The sequence below is a fragment of the Drosophila eugracilis genome, unplaced genomic scaffold (assembly GCF_018153835.1).
Source record: "Drosophila eugracilis isolate 14026-0451.02 unplaced genomic scaffold, ASM1815383v1 contig_2155, whole genome shotgun sequence".
Lineage (NCBI taxonomy): Eukaryota > Metazoa > Arthropoda > Insecta > Diptera > Drosophilidae > Drosophila > Drosophila eugracilis.
In genome coordinates, this window is record NW_024573039.1 from 1,251,407 (window position 1) to 1,269,612 (window position 18,206).

The 18,206-nt window shown below is 42.1% G+C and overlaps 1 long non-coding RNA gene across 9 annotated transcripts in view; it reads right to left on the reverse strand.

Moving 5' to 3' along the window:
- Positions 1-221: 221 nt before the first annotated feature.
- The window catches only part of LOC108105024, a 130,393-nt gene continuing 112,408 nt past the window's right edge, over positions 222-18,206 (reverse strand). For 7 of the 9 annotated variants that reach the window (XR_001772338.2, XR_001772334.2, XR_005993744.1 and 4 more), the window contains exons 7-10: positions 15,526-15,594; positions 15,241-15,474; positions 4,700-5,163; positions 222-637 (exon numbers count right to left, since the gene is read on the reverse strand). This is a non-coding gene — a long non-coding RNA (uncharacterized LOC108105024). The remainder of the gene's footprint in view (positions 638-4,699; positions 5,164-15,240; positions 15,475-15,525; positions 15,595-18,206) is intronic. The other 2 variants (XR_001772337.2, XR_001772339.2) reach the window with 2 other exon arrangements.

Consider the following 18,206-nt stretch of genomic DNA (forward strand, 5'->3'; position numbering starts at 1 on the left):
GACAGACCTCTCTCTCTGTGACAGCTCGGGATCGAGATGGGCAAACGCTGAACTGTACAGGGACGACGATTGGATGATGGAGCAAAGGAGTCATTATACTACTTTACTCCACCTTCCAACCGACGTCGCTCAACAGTTCAGTGGGGCCCAACGCGATACCGAGCTGGCAAAGAAAATGAGGTCCATGACAAAGGCGCGGTCTGCATTGGAAGCTGAGCAAGTCGGAGCCTGTCCCTTTTAAAATGCGGACACGTTTTCTATTTGTCAAGAATGCATCCAAACTGCCATCAGTGCCACTCATAAATGTCCAATCCTGGATCTGCACTTTAGTAAAATGCAAATCCTGAACACCAGCAAGAGCAGTGGCATCCAGGACTGCAGTTAGTGAGTGGACCTCAGAACCCATGAACTATCCCAAGTTCTAACTTCACACAGATCTTCGGTTTTGGGGTACCCCCACCACTGTAATTTCTGGGTGCAGCCGTGAAGATTGGGTTTCGTATGCTTTGATCCTATCGTTTGTTTCTCAGCATTCCAGCTTCTCTAGTCTTCGATTTTATGGTCTTTCAATAATCCGAACATTTCAATTCCAATGAGGCATGGTCGTCTGCAGGTTCTGTCTTGGAGATTTACTTTTCTATAAATATAATAAGCAAATAGAGAACCCGTTAGTGATTAGTCGTTTTCTGTACTTTTTTTTTATAGGATTTTACACTTTTTGGCAGTTTGTTAGTTCTTGTGGCCGAAATAGAAATTTACATGGTTGTGCCCTCCTTTGGATATGAACTAATTTTTAATAACACTTCTGAACGTATGGCAGAGAAAGCCAGGGCTAGCCAATTTGATTAACCGATTATCGATATTTCGGAGTGTATTCGGTAAACGAAATTTACAGAATTGCCAAAATTCGGGTGATTTGTTTTAGCTTTTGATTGTTGTTAATTGTTTATTCATTGAACACAATCTTCTGGATCTTTACCGAACGGAAGTTCTTCTCACTGATACTTGATAAACGTCTTGTCACTCGGCTTTCTGTTCCTTTCTTCACTTCTAAATTTTGGGTTTGAAACCGAAAGATACAGAAAACCAAAGCTAACTCGATTTAAAACTAAATTGAAATTTGGTTTATTTTAGTGAATTTTTCTAAGACATTCATATACTTTTTTACCTAAACGAATATGTGCCAGCCCTTTTATTTTTTTCAACTTTTCAATTTTATTCTTGGTGCCGGAAACTAGAATATATATTTAGTCACGACCGAATTAGATCTTTACCTCACGGGAGTGAGAGGTTAACTAACTTTTGCCGAGACTCTCTAGAAAGGTCAGGAGAATCCTTCCGAAAAGCACTCCTTGTTCATGGACCAAGATGAGCAGCTTTTACTTTTGTTAATCGATTTTTCTTAAATTAAAGTTCTAAAAAAAATAAATTGACTAAAAACTCCGCTGGAAAAAGGAAATCAGAGCCTAAGCACTTATATTTATTAACCATTTTTTGGGGATGAGCTTAAAGACTGAAGTGGCTAGCAGTTGGCCCAGAAAACAGGAAACGGAGAACATGGAAAAAGAACAATAAAGCAAGCAGCCTCCTGGTCGGACATATAGAGTCGCCACCCCTTTTTTTGTTTTTTTGGTCTTTCTCATCCTTTTCAGAAACGGCGACCACAATGGACCAAAGGCATTGCGAAGGGGAAAGTCCTAAATACCAAATCGCCAGGTGGTGGTCACACCTTCATCTTTCTTTACCCCCTTCTTTTGTGAAGGGGGAGGAGGGGGGTAGATGCCACCAGTTGTTGCCTATGACTATTCACCTCTTTCTTTCTCTCCTCCTCTCAGGTTTGTTCCAAACAATTTGCGATGCGACCCATCCGAATGCCTGAAAGCACCTGGAAACACCTGAAAACATTGACACCCACACCTGTACGCCCACTAACCCACTAACCCCCTACACCCCCATCCCCATCCCCATGCCCGCTTTCAACTCACTTACTTATTCATTTCCACTCAATCCGACCCGCGCCCTCAGCTTTTCACCCTTATGCTCATTCCCATCCGTTAATTGTCGTTTGTCTGTTGATTCTAGTTGCTAATTTCTGTTGTCCACTGGATCCGCTGGGGTGTGCAAGGACCTGAGTTGGGGGGATTTAGTAACGTCGGCCGCTGGGCACCTTTTCCAAAGATCAGCGGGCGATTCCCACACGGGTGCCAGGAAATGGAATGGAAATGTACAGAGAAGAGGTGGGGAAGGGCAGGATGTGGGTGTGAGAGTAGCAGAACGACAGGAGCAGTCGGCCAAAAGGTGTTGTGTTGTTGTTGTTGTTGTGGTGTCCTTTGCCCCGCTGCTTTTGTGTGGCAAGCGACAAAAGAAAGCCACTGGCAGCATTTACCAACACCATCGAACGCACAACACTGAGAGAAAAGTATTTTCATAAAATTTATGATAATTTCTTGACTGACCATATTGGTTATCCCTTGGATTCTCCCCTCTTCAAGGGTATCAAATCACTTTTTAACCTTCTAGTTTAAGTTCTTTTTCCCTCAGTGCATCATCCACCCAGCACCCTAAAATGGAAAAAAACGTGGATCTGGGACACAAAGGACAGGCAGCAGGCAGCAGGCAGCCCAGCGATATTATGAACGTAGGTTCTGCTGTCTCCCTCGAAATCGGCTTGATTCCTTGGTCGCCACCGCCGCTCCGATTGCAATTAATTCTGGGTATTCGCATCACGTTCCGGATCCCATCACCAAACAATTTCATCCGTATTAAATGCAATGATGAAAGTGAAAACGCAATCTGCGTTCACCCAATACGTATAGAGTCATGGTTCCATATCCTACCCATAGCCGCTCCACCTCCCCCTCCCCATTCACATTCACATTTAATTCAGCCATACAGTCGAGACGATGTTTGTCTAGAAGCGAAGTGGGAATGCTCTGCTAGGTGGTCTTGAGGTCCTGTGGCTGGAAACAGTGAGCTATCGCAACCCTGGAACTCTGATTAGGATGGGGATAAACCTTTGAAAAAGGTTTGAGTTGTTAAAATCTAACAAAATAATTCACAATTACTTGTTAAAAACACAAAATATAATGTTAAATATTATTAAATGTGATTGAGTTTAACTTTAAAATCAACTTTTAAGAGGATTTATCGGGATTTTTGCCTTAGCAATCTTTTTTTCTCCCTGTTTTTTTGCTTTTTCCTGTTTATTGTTAGAAATTATTATAATTTCTTGTATCCTAATTAAATCTCATACTTCCTTTTTCCCTTTTCTTGAATATATATCTATTAAATTCCCTTTCCTCGATTTCTCACCATTCACCATTTCAAGGCCCTGCCCTCATCTTGTAATTTTATTATTGTTATTTCCAGCCCTCAGTGACGCCCCTTAATTTCGGTTTTTAAACAATGTTGCTAACATTGAAGTAGTACACCGGCGGGGACTCCGACTCCGACTCCGAGACTCCTCTTTTATCTCCCCAGTCTGGATTCCATTAGGATATTTGCCATGCGGCCTGCGGTGACGACGAGTGAAATTCTTTTCTCTGGTTCTCTCGCACAGCCATCAAATAAAGACGATTTAATTTCATTAATTTGCACACACACCCAAAAGGAGGGGCGGGGCGTGTCCCAGTATCCTTACACCTACTGCAGGAATAATGGGCAGGACTTTGGCCACTTTTGTCGCCTGGTGTGCTCCCCTTCTCCTCCTCCTCATGCCTTCCGCCTTCCCCCATACAAGCCCCAGATGCCTTTCATCCACAAAAATGTTCTCTTAATTTTTGTAATTTGTTGTCTTGCTGTGAGGATTGTGGATTGGGTGAGTGGGTGTATTTGGGGGAGGGGCAAGGGTAGGAGGAGGCATTTCAGGACACCAGAGTAATGGTTTTAATATCAGCTATCAGGACATCAGCCTCAGTTTGTGGTATCTTCAATGCGTCCCAATGAGATTTGCATATTGTGGGAGTGTTTGGAGTTTGGGTTACTTCGTAGTTGGGGGTGGGTGGTAAACCCAGCTTTTAACCATTCCCACGAATGCTCCCACTCTGCGATGATGTGGAAAAAATGCCATTCCATTGCCCTCAGATTCGGGCAATGACTGGCCAGAAAAAAAGAAAAACACACGAGAGGAAGAAATACAAACAAACAAAATCTAAACGAAACGTAACTAAACCCAAACAAACCAATACCAAGCCGAGAAAATAAAATCCTGAGGGCAAAGTTACCTTTGCATGTCAGTAGCATTTAGTGACGGATTGTACGTATATGGTAGATACACCCCCATGGCCACTTATATTCAGTTAGCTTAGCATGGTTACGATTTTATATCCTGTAAAAGTCAGCTTGTGACCAGAAGGCAGGATTTTATACGGCATTAGGTATGTTTATCTATGAATTAGTTAGAAAAACTGCAAGTTTTAGGACAACTTAACTTGGTTTAAGGTCTATATCTAAGCTTTGTTTAGGTAATTTGATAAATATTTGGGAAATATGTGGAATAAAAACGGTTATTACTATGGTCGCTAGAAAGTATGCTATGTTTTTTTTTGGTTTTCGAAAAATCTAAATTTTATAAAGTATTCTTATAGTTTATACTACAAATTGGTTAGGAATTATATAGCATAATTAGATATAGCAAATTCTAATCAAATCAAAACACCCCCTGACCGTACAGGGTATACACAGGATAAGTGGTACCTACACTCTCACACGATGCTAACATATTCCTTGAAGCTGCGAGGCGGGGAGGAGGATGTTGCGAGGTCGTCGCATGGAATGGGAATGACCCTCTCCAGCTTAGCATGAAAGCCCGTCAAAATATTGCCTACGAAATTAATTTTGACACATGCCACAATGAGTGAAGGCTTTGTCCAGAGCATCCAGATCGGGGGTAAGTGGCACGCGGGTGGTTTTGCTGGTGTTGCGCTGGCATTGCTGCTGCTGCTACGGCTGTCAGGTGTCGCCGCGCTCTAACTCAAAATTATATGTTTATCATTCCACACTTCAGCTGAGATATATACATATGTGTGAGATATAATGACTGGCTTGTGCTTAGTCCCTTTGCCCAGCCTCTTAAAAGGTAGGTAGTCAATTTCAAAACATATCACTCTCGTGGCTTTTTATAACCTTTTCATGGCATTACGCCTAACGCCATTAGCGGTGAAGCTGTCCAAGAAGAAAAAAAAAAGGATAAAGTGGAGGAAAATGTTAATTAGTATTATAATATATTTATATGAATTTTTTATGATTTATTTAGGTTGTTTTTTAATCAATAAATATAAGATAAATAAGCTAAAATAACGAAAGAAAAACTTCAAAGAACTTAAAAACTTTCAACTTTAACACTCAAAGGCAAGAAAACTCATAGAACGTTCCGTTTTCCGATCAAACCTGGCCTTTCCCTATCGATCGTTCCGCAACTGTGTAACCTACACACACACTCACACACACGCCTACAGCGCACACTTCACATTCACACCCACATACACAGCAAATAAGCTGCAAAAAGAGATCCAGAAGTGAATATCTATATCTATATATATATTTCTTATTAACGTGAGGCAAGTAAAGGAGACGACAAGGATCAAGATCCATGGGCACGTCTACATCCCGCCATCTGACCGCCGAGGAGCTGTTCGAAATCCAAGCGGTTACGGGTTTCTCGCTGGCCCGCCTCGACTATCTCTATGGCCAATACCAGACCTTGGATCGCGATGCCGAGAATCGGGTACTGCGAAGTGAACTTTTGCGTGTGCCGCCAGTGGCCACGCATCCGCTGGCCGAGTATTTGGTGGACACTATGCTGCATCCATCATTGGGTTTCCGGCATTTCGTGACCGGCTTGTCGAGATTTCGTCGCAGCGAACCGCTGGATCGTAAGTTGGCCTCCACTTTGCATCTCTTCGACGAAGATGGCGATGGGTTACTTAGCCCTGACCAGTGCCATGCCCTTTTGGCCCGCCTACCGGTATCGCGACACGAATTACGCGGAATGCGCTGGCGTCTAAAACAGATTCTGACCGAGAAGGATAAGCTGGACGCAGAGGATTTTGGCCATATCACCAGGGGTCTCGACTTGGATCAGAGTCTTTCGCTGCGATTCTCCAACTAGTGGCTTTATATCCTAAACCAAAACACACATACAAAGATGCTCTCGCTTACGCACACCCCTCTACACCCGCTACACCCCCACACACACACACACATAGAGAGTGTGCCAGTGAATTGCATATCCTTTCGCCGCTCGCATAACATCACGTTGTGAAAGTTTTCACATAAACGCAAAAGTTAAGTCATTCCTGAAAATTGTTTCTTGAATTTACTCGCGCGCACTTGTGCCGCTCCTTTCGATGGGTGAGCGGCGACGGCGGCGGCGGCGGCGAGGGTGGCGTGCCGGGGGCCTGGGAATATGAGCACTCTTCCTCAATGGCACTTGAGCTCGTTCTCATGCCAGTCATGACTTTTGTGTCCTTAACCAGGCGCCATACATATGCCCCAAGCATCGTTTTTACACTTGAAGAAAATGTGTGACGGAAATTAAGGGAAAATTACCCTTTTTCGAAGATAAAAATCACATTTTTATATGATTAGATATTAAGTTTATATTTTTTTTTTTTAAGGATTTTATCAAAGTTTCATAAACCTTTTTAGTAGACCTTTCAAGCCCTGAAAGTATGTCCTGCTTTCTTGCCGTTTCTTCTCTGCCTCCGAAACTAGAACATCTTGGGAGTCACCCTCGTCCCACTTTAAGCTATTCTCTTCCTACCTTTCCACAGGTTCCACCAAGTTCTGCTTAATCCGACATTTGCTCATTTGCTCTGGTTGAGGTCACCTGTTACGGTATGGCACATGAGGTATATGCCTGTGTGTGTGTGTGAGGGTCACCACCAGGATCTATCAATTCTGCTGCTACTCCCTACTCTTCTCTCTCTCTGCTCTGAGATGTTTTTGGTTGAGGCAACTCATTTAAACATTCGGTGGGTCATCCATCATATTGAGTAATTGGGTTCCCGGGTTCGATTATACACGTGGCTAATCCGATGGATGGGAATGGTAATGGGTTTCTGACCCTGAAAAGTGGTTTCCTTTCTTGGCTGGGGAATGCTTTGCCCTTTCATAATTAGTTTCTAACTATTTTAAGGTGTGAAATCTAACTTTTTTTTAAGGTTAATATAATCAAAGGAAAAGATTTATGACCAGAGAAAGATATCTTAACTGGCCAATGCGTCGTATGAGTAATTTTTGGTGCCTCAAATTGGAAACTAAACTTCAAATATTTCCCGATTAATAATAGAAAGTAAAAACCAATTAAAACTAACAATGGCGAATGTCAATTCAGAAAGTTAAGTAAAGAAAATAATCCAAAGAATATGATTTTATGTTGCTTTCATCCTCGGGATATTCCTCGTTATCCTTTAACCACTTCACACTTGCCCATAGATTTCCATTATGAAATTAGCCAGGAGATCAAGGACTTTCTATGTGGACAAATCACATTGTAAGGGAGAGTGCAAGAGAGAGAGAGATTTCAGCTGGGATTTCGCGGAGATTTTGCGGGTGACAGCTGGCGGGGATTGCCTCGGGGAGATGGATACGGTGCGAAAAAGCTGCGAGCTGGCGGCTGGCAGGTGGAAAATGTGGGTGCTCCATCTCCAGCTCCATCCTATGTCCGTTTCACTTTGCTGGTTTTTGCGACTGATTGCATTTTTATCCCTTTTATACACAAAATCCATGAAATATGCACACTAACTCATGCGTATTTTATAATAATAAAAGCGCACGGCAAAGTGCCATCCAAGGGGAAGCCTTGGGGGCGGGAGAGGATGGCAAAAAAAAAACAGCGAAGAAGTGGGACTGCATCGCGGAACTGGTTGTCAGTTTATCCCCCAAACTACCTGCTACTGCTGCCACCCTATCCCCTACGACCAACTCGATTGCAAAGACAAAGGATGCAGGCGACCGGTGCCGGTGCCGGGATTGGGATTGGGATTGGGATCGGGACAGACAGCTGGCATCCACTGGGAAGCCAGACAGCTGGCTGGGAACTCTAACAGGGCGCCCTAAAAACCCATGCACAACCCCCCCAATCCCCGCACTGTAAATCTCTTCACATGTGCCCAGGTGGGCAACTTGTTAACGTTGCTGCCACCATTGCCTTCTTCATCCACCACCACCACCACCTTGACACATGGCAAATCGGTTCTCCCGACCGCCAACACCATCAGCATCCGTCGAGGATGTGGCGTGTGTAACAAGGTTAGCTTAGCGGCTTACCCGGTCAAGACAACCCCCAACAACTCACTCTGCCTGCCAAGGGGCAAATATTTAAGGATGTGTTACCACCTATTTACCATCGTTTCCGCTTCCTGCAGCCCCGCTGCCCGCTTCCCTAGGAGGCTTCAAGTGCCGCCTAAGCCATTCACCTTCTTACCATCCACTCAGAGGATCAGGTGGCGTTAGAGGCTGTGGATGGTTAGGCAAAGACCAAGCCTTAAGATTGGATGCATCATGGGCGCGTAGCATGTTAAGCCTGCAACTAACTAACTAACCCAATCTGGCAGAGAAGTTGCAAGGAGAAGAAAACTTCTCTTTATAGCAAAACTTAATTTGATTATCTAATATCTGGCTGGTAAATCTCAAAGGCCAGGCTAACTGCACTCCTTTTAACCGCCGCCACTGCTCGCGGAGGTGGAGGAGGAGAAGGAGGAGGAGCTGCCATGCAACTACCTAGCCTGCGGCTTTGATTGCCTCACTGCTGATCAATCGAGGCAATGCCAATCAGTGATTGAGCCGATGGTTTTGGCCAACTGGGCCGCGGGCGTAATTCAATCGGGCCATGAAACCACTCACCCACCCACTCTTCCCCCGCTAAAATCAACCAGTTGCCCTTATCCCCCCCCTTCAACACTGCCAAATAATTTCGCTTACAATTTGCCATATTTTGTGTCACGATTTGTCTTCGTTGCAAGTTTTATGCATCGCGCGGTTGGTCCTGAAAGGGTTTAGGTTAGGGAAGTGGCGGGTTTAAGCTGGTAAAAAAGGGGTGTCAGGAAAGAAAAAAAGAGAGCTGCCGCTGCTGCATGTGCAGGAGATTCTCCCTTCCTCCTCTGGTCCACCAGTCCCTTATCCTTTTTATGCTCCTGCAGCTGCTTAAACGTGTTTCAAATACGCAATTTCCTTCCTTCCTTCCATCCTCCCACCCGATGAGAGAGATAGAGAGAACTGGCGAAAAGCTGGCGTGAATTTGGTATGCGAATTTGCAATGCCAGGAGAAGCGCGCAAGGATGATCTGATCCAAGGCATAGGAGGAGGAGGAGCAAGTGGCTCCTTGAGGAAGCTTCTTTGGAATACGAATTTCACATTTTTCGCGCTTCATTTTATTAGACATCATATAAACATGTTATAACACTCACACACCCCGGCTAACACACACATACCACTGCCAAAAACCAGAATTGTGGTTATAATAATAGTAGTCTTGGCTAAGGTTATGGAAAAGGAAAAGGTTTTGGAAAATATTTAACAGTTTTTTAGTACAGATAAGTATTTAAATAATAGATTTGGGGGTTAAAATATAAGTTAGTGATGAGGAAGTTTGATAAGTTAGTTGTTTTTGTTTTCAGATTTAGTTTTTGATTTAAGTTACTAACTAAAGAGGAACTAAAGGCAGGTTAATACTGGATTTTCCTAAAAAAAGAATAGTTTTAGTTAGCTGATATCGAGTTAAGTGTCCTTCCAAGTCCTTAAGTACTTCACGTTATAAGCGATTTATCTTAAACAACTTAAAACCCAGAAAATTAAACTAAAAACTCAAAGAAACCCCCACCCATTAACCCATTAATTCACCACAAAAAAAGAGTGAAAACTGAGAAGCCTGTCATAATGATAGCTCTACCTATAAACCACCATATGGCAGACCATCGATGGCCAGAGAAGGATAAGGTGTAAGATTAAAGGAACTCTGTCGCCGTCGATGCAGTCGCTTTCATTTGGCTCATCCTTTCGGGCCTCAAGCATATTTATTATCATGTCGAAGTGTTATCCTTGTTGGCCTTTGGCCCAGTGTTTGGCCAGGAGAAGAAGAAGGAGCAGGAGCAGAAGGACCCCGACCAAGAGCAGGAGCAGGAGTCTTCCTGCAAACTGTTGTTACTCTTCATGTTAACATGTGTTCAAATCGTTAAGGCGAGAACTTTGTGCAAAATTATTTGCTACAAAACACTCGATTCGTGTTTGCGCCTGGCTGCCGCCTGCTGCCTGCTGCCCTTCTCTCTTTCCCTATCTCTATAGCCATCTCTATCACTATCACCAACTCTATCTCTGTATAGCCATCTCTGTCTGGCATGTAGCCGCCTGGCTCACACACTTGGGCGCCAAACAACACAAACAACAGCTCATTGAGTTTTGGAAAAGTTGTTAACATGAACATTTGATGTCACAACATTGCATGCCCCTTCCGGTCGCTACCTCACATCTCTACTTTCTTTCAACTAGAGAGTGTGTGTATGTGTGTGTTTGTGTGTTTTTGTGTGTCCTGGTTGGGCGCATCCTTGAACGGTGACATAAGAGCCGTCCGGACAGGAGACCGACCCAAAACGGGGTCCGAGATCCAAGCGTATCCTTTTTTGCGCCAAAAGCACCAAAAATGCACAAAACCGTTACCAAACTTGAAAATCCCCTTCACCTCTCGCTCTCTCACTCCCCGTCCGTCCCTTTACTTTTTAGCCAACAAAAGTGGCCGAAACAGCAACAAATATAACAACAACAACAACAACAACAGAAACAGTAACAATGACAATGGCAAAAAGTGTAGAAAACTGAAATGAAAACAGCGACAGGGAAAACAAAAAACTTTTACACTTAGCAGACTAAATTGTCTACAAATTTAGTTAATTTATGTTATTTATTTAGTTAGTTATCGCTTTTGCCTGCTGTTGTCAAGAGGAGGGGTGCGCTTTAGGGTAGGAAGCTGGGAAAATTCTGAATGGGAATGTGAAGGATACAGGTTTGTCTGACTTTTTCCTGTGCCACTGACAAGGGCGAGCTACTGAAGCCTAATCCTTAATGATCCTGTAATTGAGGCTAATTGGAAGGACTTGGCATTCACGTGTTTTCCTGTCTATATTTTCAGTTACTTTTAAGTGATTTATTTAAGTTAGTTGTGGATTTCGATTCCTAATGGCCAAAAAGGCAGTTCGATTAAAGTTCGATTGACTAACTGGGGTTAGATTTATGAGGCCAAAGGGAGTGTTTAAGCAGGGAAGAGAGATTAAGTTTATGTGATAAAAGTTAATAAATCTAAAGAAGGTTTATCAAGGGGCTTATATGGCAGTTAATATGTTTAAACTTTAAGCCAAGTTAGTAGTTAAATATTGGGTTTTTATGGGATTTTTAGGGGTAGGAAACTTAAATTAATAATCAAATCAAACTTAACTCAAACTCAAATTAGTTAATTGCCCAAAGAGAGGGGTCAGCTTAAGGTAGCTCAGCACTTTAACATTCAAACTCAATTAAGAGCTAACAAATTGTCTAAGAATCCTTTCCAGGAATCGCACTACAAGTCCATGTCTGGATTTTAATCTAAACTGGCAATGTGTTGATATTGCCTCCTGTCGGAAAGGAGGAGAAGGTTTCATTGGTCTGGTTTGGTTGGGGAAAAAGAAGTGGCGAGAGCCCAGACACAGCCCCTCCACCTCAGAGAAGTCAAAGGTGGTGGAATCGAAAAGGAGGGCGGGGCGGCAATCGAAAAGCCAGAAAAGCCAGACAACCAGACAGACAGACAAACTCTGGGAAACTGCCGACAGGCCAAAATGATTGCAGACAAATATTGCCAGAGAAATCCGCGTTTATTGTACACTTCACACACACACACATCCACACATACACAACCCAAACACACACACACACTCATGACTATGACAGCGGAGGCAAAAGTCAGAAGGGCCACAGGTAAAATGCGTAACTTTAACACAAACCATAAAAGGGCAGCAGCAACAAATAAAAAAAAAGAGGAGGAGTCGGAGGAAGATTGTTTATCAAAAAGGTCAATGGAACACTTACATATGCACAAAAAATAGGAAACCGTTCATTTCGTTTATGCAAATTCGAAGGTGTTAAACATTTATCAATGTGCCCCGTTTGTGTTTTTTACAATCTCAGTTCTTAAATCAATTTAAATGGATTCCATTTTGGATAATAACTAACTGATTATTATGGTCTAAATGGGGTTTAAGAGCTTGTTTTGGATTAAGTTTATCAAACATACGCAGAGTTATCGTAAACTTAGACCGAAAATCAAGCTAATCTACCACGATTCCACGATTCCACTATCATTTGGTTTAGCTTTAACTTTACCAATGCTTTAAATAGACTTTTCTCTCTTCTATGTTGTTTTAAAAATTACTATAAATTTCTATTCAAACTTCAAATTTCTTCTTATTTCCAAATGTACTCTTATTTTATGGACAAAGTTTACCAAAATGAAGGATACTCCACTGCCATTTCTTAGAAATCTTTAGGGTCACGAATTTTACTCCTTAACACTTAGCCTAAATACTATGAAATTTAAATAAATTTGATAGGAAAGCTTAAGTTTGCTTATCGAAGGAGCCAAGGTTAAGTACTAGTAGCAGCAAAAACCATCAAAACGCCAAAATAACTCAAAAGATGGACATCGGCTTGATATATCTTAAAACGACTCTAACCAACTACTTTCCAATCAGTTTCAATCAGCGTTCATACGAACAGGCGGACATACAGACAGACGGACGGACAGACGGACAGACGGACGGACAAACAGAAGTATAGACGGACGGACAGATGGACGGACAGACGGACGGACAGACGGACGGATAGACGGACGGACAGACGGACGGACAGTCAGACGGACGGACGGACGCACGGATAGACGGACGGACAGACGGACATGGCTTAATCGACTTCGCTATTGATACTTTATAGTGTCGGAAACGCATCCTTTTGATCAGCTTGGTTATACAGATGAGTCATTCCGATTTTTAAACCCAAAAAGCCAGCTCAAGCCTATGAAATAAAAGTAGATTACCATATTATGGTTTAAAGAGTGTTTAAGCCTAAGCAAAGATACTAACAGACAATAATGAATGATAAAACATATCATATTTATCAGAAAGAACTCCCTTACAAGGTCAGTAACCCCCCCTGCAATGCCAATCTACCCTTCAATCAACGACTACTAAGAGGTGTAATAATCTCAACGGAGATGTGTGAGGCGAGGAAGCAGGGTAAGCGTGAGGAGTGAGAGGCGTGGGAAGTGGCCAACACACACACATAGACAGAAAGTCAGTAACCCACACACAGCTTCATAAGACCCATATGTGTGCGTGTGTACATGTGCCCATTGCCGACATTTATTTATGTTTGTATTTATGAATATTTTGTGCAGAAATGACGGCAATATTTTCGCACATTCTCGTTACCCAGGAGCCCAAGAGAACGAGAGTCCCAGATTCGTTCGATGATTGCTTTTCGACCACTCCCACGTTGTTCACGTTAACACCCAGCGCTGATCTTTGACCTCGCCTGCCTGCCAGATGCCTGCCAGTCTGATGGTCATTGGCTGACCGCTGAAGTGCCAACTTGGGCCACTTGGCCACTGGGGAACTTTGTCAAACAATCAACGGGAAATGCTTAACACGCTCCAACACGCCTAACAATAGAGAGATGTATTAGTATCTCAGAGAAGTTATCTTAAATGATTTGTAAAAGATACTTTAGTATGTGGAAGGTATCTTAACTACCTATTAGAAAGATAAATCAATATATAAAAATGAATGAACATTTCCCATGTGATTTTTTTCAACAATTTTAACTTTAATTATCGGGGAGAAACATGCATATTTTCAGCTACTAAAAATGTGGCAAAAACTGGTTAAGCTGGTTTGACAAAAAAAAAACAAAACTTCTCTGTCGCTTTGCATTTCAGTGAAATTTTTTAAAAAATAACCAAAAGGAGAGCAGCCAAAAAAAACTGTTAGAAATGGTTAAAACATTGATTCATTAGAGAAAATATTAAAAAAAAAATAGCAAAACTTTTTCAGCGACAAATGCATAAATGAATTCAATTTTATTTTGTTTTTCACTTTTTTTGTGATATGCACATAGCTTTGTTAGCAGATATAGTTTAGAGCCAAAAGTTACTTCATTAGAAAGGATATACAGTAAGTATCCTTACTCTCAAAATCAGTTAAACTTTCAGCTAACAGATCTAACTTAATGAGAGTCATTAAGAGCTGTAACTTCACCCTTTCTTCATATCTATCTTTAACTTTGATATCTCATAGAAATCTATAAAGAGAGTGAGAAAAAGCTTAACTGATTCTACCGATTTATGGATGACGCGTGGCAGAACTCCAGGCTCCTCCCAGCTCATTTTGGAAACCGAATCCCGAATCCGTATCTGTATCCGAATCCGAATCCGTAGACTAGTTGCCGTCTCTTCCCTTCTAGCCAAACTAGCTATTCCGCATTCAGCGCGTGCTGCACTTTAATTAAATTTCTTAATTATGTTGGATTAATACAAACAGAGGGCGCTGGCAAGGGCACACATACTAACACACACACACAGCCCTATAGTTTCCTATTCTCCTTTTAAGTTTAATCAACATACGCAGAGGACGCTCCTACGAGTAGATGGAGGCTGAGCCTGGCCCGAGTAATTGAGAAAACTCGGCGCAAGTGTCGGTCTCGACAGCTCGAACATCGTTTATGCGTGCCACCAAATCACAATTACACTTTGAAGGTGAAGTATTATAAACATTAAGAAGGGGAGATTTAGAGGTAAAAAGTATCTTAAGAGAGAAATTTGGCTGAAAAGAGAGTTTAGGAAGTTTAATTTAACATAAAGTTGTTTTTAAATACAAGAATTTCTCAGTTCACGAACTACTTTTACACTTTACACTTTAAAAAATGTTATTTAATGACAAAGATTTAGTATATAACCTGATCTATAAATACTAAATAACCTAAGCAAAACCTTTAAAAATCTTTTAAAATTTTTTCTCCCGCATAAGCATTTCCAAGGCATACCCAGCCGGCAAATGAGCTGACTGTCCTCTCCCATTGCCACCACCACTCGACCCTTGTACCCACCAACCAGACCCCATCAGACCATCAGAACCCATTCGAACCACCCGAAATCCTCCCAATCCTCTCCAGAGCAGCCTCAACTGCTCGAGTGCATACACAGTTAGTTACTTTGGCATTTACCTTTGCCAGCGAGCATCCCGACATCCCAGCATCCCATCATCCTTGCCCCTCATCATCGTCTTGGTCTTTGTGCCCATCTCATCTGTTGCCATTGGAAACTCCTGGTCTCGGTTCTTGCTTCTGGCTCAGAGAGATGGCAGGCGCGTGTGGGGCTGGGGATTAGTTGCAGCACGTGACTGAAATTCCAAGAGCCGAGTGGAGTGGAGCAGGAAAAGCGAGGGAAGCAAGTGCTTACTAAAAATTAAAACACATGTAAAGAAATAATTAAGATATTATGCCACGAACCTCCGATTCAGACTCACAACTTCCGCTAGCAGCCAGCAGCACCGGCGGTGTTTCCGTTCAGTTGATGCACTGTAAGAAAAAAGGAGAGTTAAAATCTTGATTGGTAATGCATAAATATGTGATGTACTCCTTGGATCCTTGTTTAAGATATGTTATGATAGTTTTCTTGATACTTAATATTGATCAAATTTCTTGAATTTCCTCCGAAACCAAGTTCTTGATGTAGCAAACTGCAATTTTTAATATTTTTCCTTAAATGTTTTTCCTAAAAGTGTTTTTTGAATGCAACTCCTACATGACTAATGAATATTTAAGCTTCCGTCCCAAGTTTTAGTGACCAATGTTGGTCAGCTTGGAATGATTCAAGGCTTAAAGGTAGAACCTTGCTATTGGAAATGTCATTTTTTTCTCTCAAAAACAAGTTTAAAAATTCCAAAAACATTCCTTAAATTAAAAGAAATGACACATTTCCTATAAGGATCGATCTTGGCTATAACATTTTTCTCTTATTTTTTAACACTTTTTAAAGTGCAAACCAAAAACCGAGTAGGATAACAGCACTAAACTGTCACTCTGAATGTGCCACAACCAAAGACAATAAGAAAAGGAGTTTTTTTTTTGGGCCATCTCCTGGCTGCTTCTATTCTACCAGGGGTTAAACGTATATCCACAGACCATTGTCCTGCCGGCACGTGGCTCATTTCTTGCAATTTGTTTCGCTGTTGCACTTTCAACCTCATTATAGGCCCAGTCTGCTGTCTAATGTATCATTAAAAGATGCTCTCCCTTGGAGCCCTTTGATCGGGGTGAAGCAGTTGCAGGGGTTAGTTGTTCCATCTTTGGACTCCTCCTTTTAGATCCTTTTGGTGCCCGGACTGTTATAATTTCTGCTTGTTTTATTTACGGCACTTACGCGCACTTGTACTGGGTACACTGCTGGCTGGAGGAGCTGACTGGAGAAGCAGCAGGTTCTGCGAGGCGGGCGGGACAACAACAGTGGAAGATAAGGTTCGTGCTCAAAACGTTTTTACATTTTATCGACTGAGGGAGCAACGAGGGGGCCAACGATGGAAAAACTGAGCAACACTCAGATACTCAGGCACACGCACACATGCAGCCAACACACACACACACAAACAGAGAGATGACTGTGAAGAACGCTGGAACAATTAAATTTAATTGCATTCCCAATTTGTATAATTATGCCTTGGTCTAAATACATTTTTTATTTACTTCCCAACGATGACACAGAAACGACAGCCCCCGGACCGAGTTATGGTTGGAGAAGGAGAAACAGAGAGATAAAGGTGGACTTGAAGGCTGATTTAGCTGCTGATGCAGCATCCAACGTCTTCGCCCATCTCTTGTGGTGCCTTCTGGCCCTTTGAATCATCTACAGCCACTTCGGGGATTTGGCATAAAATCTACTTGGGCTTTAAGTTTGCTTAAAAGGAAGCCGGTTATGGGTGGACATATTATTGGATTTCCTGGGAAATTCTAACAAATTCTGCGTAAAACTAATTCGACTTAGATCTGTGATCACTTTTGATAACTTGATAATCTACTATTCTCAAACACTACTCCCTTTTACTCTGTTCTTCAGTTTCAAATTTCGTTTGGCCAAGAAGTCACACCATGTACGTCAGTTTACTGGCGCCATCTGTTGCTCACTTGTAGCCGCTGTCCGTAAAAGTTTTAAATTTATTTCCTTTGAAAATTGTTAAAAAATGTTCCAATTTAAACTCTAGTAGATCAAAAGACTTTGAAGAAATAAGAAAACTTGAAGTCAAACCAAAACATTAACATTAATTTAACGGACTACAAAGTTTTTCCGTTAATGGGCGTTAGAGTGGGCGTGGTTTGCTGCTAAAATAAACTAACTCCGCACAACCATCTCCAAAATCTGCATGCCTCAAACCAACTTTCTAGCTCTAATAGTTCCCAAGCCCCCATACGGACAGACAAACGGACAATCAAACGGACAATAGGCTATAGATCCTGATCAGAAATATGTAAACAAACTTTACGCCCAATACTATAAACCATATAAAACAAACTTAGTTTAGCGAATTATTAAAAAATAAATCTATACAAGAATAAATTTCCCTGGAAAATGTTTCGAACCTCTAGATTTTCTCAGTTTAAGAAACTCAAAATGCAAACTTTAGTTTTAGATTTGCAAAGTTTATAATTTGCTTGGTCTTAAGCGAATTGCATGCATATTTTTGTTTTTCGACCCATTTTCTTTTGTTTTTCCCGGAAAGAAAACTGAAAATGAGTAAAGTGCTTTTCGCAGACATCCTTGGTGGCGGCTGCTTGCTTGCTTGCTTGCCTGACGCCTGCTTCTTGTCCTTGTTCTTGTCCATAGCCATTTGCCGTCAAAGTTGTCAGCAGTTGCATAATTTCAATTATCGACTCGAGCTATCAACTACTCCTCTTCCTCAAACATCACCCAAACACTGGCAGGCACTGGCATCGTCATCGTCATCGTCATCGGCCTCATCATCACCAGAAAATCACCAGCAAAACCGAATGGAAGCCGCCTAATCAAAATTGATGGCTAGATTGCATTGCCATTGTCATCCCCGCCGTTGACAGCTGTCATCGGTGGCTGGAGATTTTCCAATTTTGACGATTAGAGCACGACTGCCATCCAGATTTGAGAAGGAAAGAGACTTTGA